The sequence below is a fragment of the Primulina eburnea genome, chromosome 15 (genome assembly GCF_022965805.1).
Source record: "Primulina eburnea isolate SZY01 chromosome 15, ASM2296580v1, whole genome shotgun sequence".
In the NCBI taxonomy this organism is placed as follows: domain Eukaryota; kingdom Viridiplantae; phylum Streptophyta; class Magnoliopsida; order Lamiales; family Gesneriaceae; genus Primulina; species Primulina eburnea.
In genome coordinates, this window is record NC_133115.1 from 837,006 (window position 1) to 839,153 (window position 2,148).

Consider the following 2,148-nt stretch of genomic DNA (forward strand, 5'->3'; position numbering starts at 1 on the left):
AGACCTAATACACGAGAGGGGCGCCGTTTTTCAGGCTGACATCATTATTTTCAGCATATTTTCTTGGAGAAGAGGCTAGGAGCAAAGGAGATTTCGAAGACCTCGAGATTTCCACGCGTCGTGGCCGTCATCCGTCGTCATCTTTAGTATTTTCATTATTCGGTTTTTAATTCTTAGATTGTTGTTGGTTTTTATTATGAATTTTAGTAGCTAAACTCTAGATTTGTTGGGATTTGAGGGGATCCTACCCCGTACTCGTTGTTTAACATTATTTCTCGACGTTGTTATGAGTGATTTGTTTATGCTATTGTTCTTTCTTATTTCAATCGAAGCCTAGCTAACTTCTTTTGATTATTTCATATTGTTAATGATGTCGATAGAATAATTAACAATAAGATCACATAGTATAAACCACGGATTTACAATTTTAGTATATATACGGAATTGGGTACGTGTCGATAGTGATAGTTCACCCGGATGAAAGCTAGTGGATTCCATAGGAAGTAATGCAATCTTGAACTGTTAAATACTTGAGGACACTTGAGTACTGCATGTTTATGATTAGTATTAATATCGCTCGACAGAGTATATTAATTAGTCTAGGGAATTCCGTCGAATGCACAAGTAAAAGTCGAGTGTAATTGTTTAAACACGAGTGGTAGGTGAACTGAAAATTCCCAACAGATTCGTTTCTCATTTGATTTTTAATCCAAATTAATCATTGCTCTTTTGAACACATTTTCTTTGCATTTTAATTATTTGAATTGTTTAATCTACATTAGTTTAATCATCAACGCAATTTATCGTTGCTAAAGAGATTTTATCTGAAAATAAAAAGAGTGTGACGCAGTCCTCGTGGATCGATACTCGTATTCACTTACGTTTATTATAACTTGACTATCGTGCACTTGCGATATTTAAATCGAGCTTTCATTTATAAAACAAATTTTGGGACCATTAACTGTGCAAGTTTTGCTCGATCAAGTTTTTGGCGCCGTTGCCGGGGACTGTTGATTCACGATTTTTTTTTTATTTCTCATTTAAATTCTTTAGTATTACTTGTTTTATTGCTATTTGATACTCTCCTTGTGTTGCAGATTTTTCTGGTGGTGCATGCGAAGATCACTCGAGTTTAAGCTTGAGCCTTTTGACCCCGAGATTGAACGCACAGCTAGACGTCGAAGACAACAACAAAGACTCAAAGAACAGATGGAAAGACACGAGCAAGAACGTGGAGAGGAACAGCGTGACAATAGACAAGTTGAGATACCACGTCGCATTCCAATGTTGGATTATGCACAGCCGTCTCTTGATGGAGCACGTCCAAGCATCGTAAGACCAGTCATCCGAGCTAATCAGTTTGAGATCAAGCCAGCTATCATCCAGATTCAGTTTGAGATCAAGCCAGCTATCATCCAGATGATTCAGAACACTGTTCAATTTGGGGGAAGTGCACTTGACGACCCTAATTCTCATATAGCTGACTTTCTTGAAATTTGTGATACTTTTAAGTTTAATGGCGTGTCTGATGATGCTGTTCGTTTGCGCTTATTTCCTATTTTCACTGAAAGATAAAGCTAAGTCGTGGTTAAACTGTTTGCCTGTAGGGTCTATCACTACATGGGAGGATATGGCAAAGGCATTCCTGATCAAGTACTTTCCTCCGTCGAAGACTATGAAGCTTAGAGCCGACATTACTACGTTTGCTCAATATGAGAACGAGTCACTTTACGAGGCATGGGAGCGCTACAAGGACTTGTTGAGGAGATGTCCACACCATGAGCTACCGCTTGGGTTAGTTGTTCAAACTTTCTACTATGGTCTGATTACTCCTAACCGTACTATGATAGATGCTGCTGCATGTGGTAACTTACTGAGAAAGACGGCTGAGGAAGGATATGAGTTATTGGAGGAGATGGCTGCGAGTAGCTATCATCCTCAGTCTGATAGGCAGAGACGAGGTGCTGGAGTTAATCAAGTTAATGATTTATCGGCGGTTTCAGCACAGTTAGAGGCTTTGAATAGAAAGATTGATGGGATGAGCATGAGTGGGTCGGCTATGCGTCTGCAAGAAATTTTCTGTGATAAGTGTGGGGGTGAGCATGACGTGCAGGATTGCCAAGATGGCAATCCATTTTATGTGCCTGA

At 39.4% G+C, this 2,148-nt stretch overlaps 1 non-coding gene across 1 annotated transcript; it reads right to left on the bottom strand.

Moving 5' to 3' along the window:
- Positions 1-1,678: 1,678 nt before the first annotated feature.
- Positions 1,679-1,785, bottom strand: LOC140815781 (small nucleolar RNA R71). Its single transcript, XR_012114427.1, has one exon. It is a non-coding gene; the product is annotated as a small nucleolar RNA R71 (small nucleolar RNA).
- Positions 1,786-2,148: the final 363 nt, after the last annotated feature.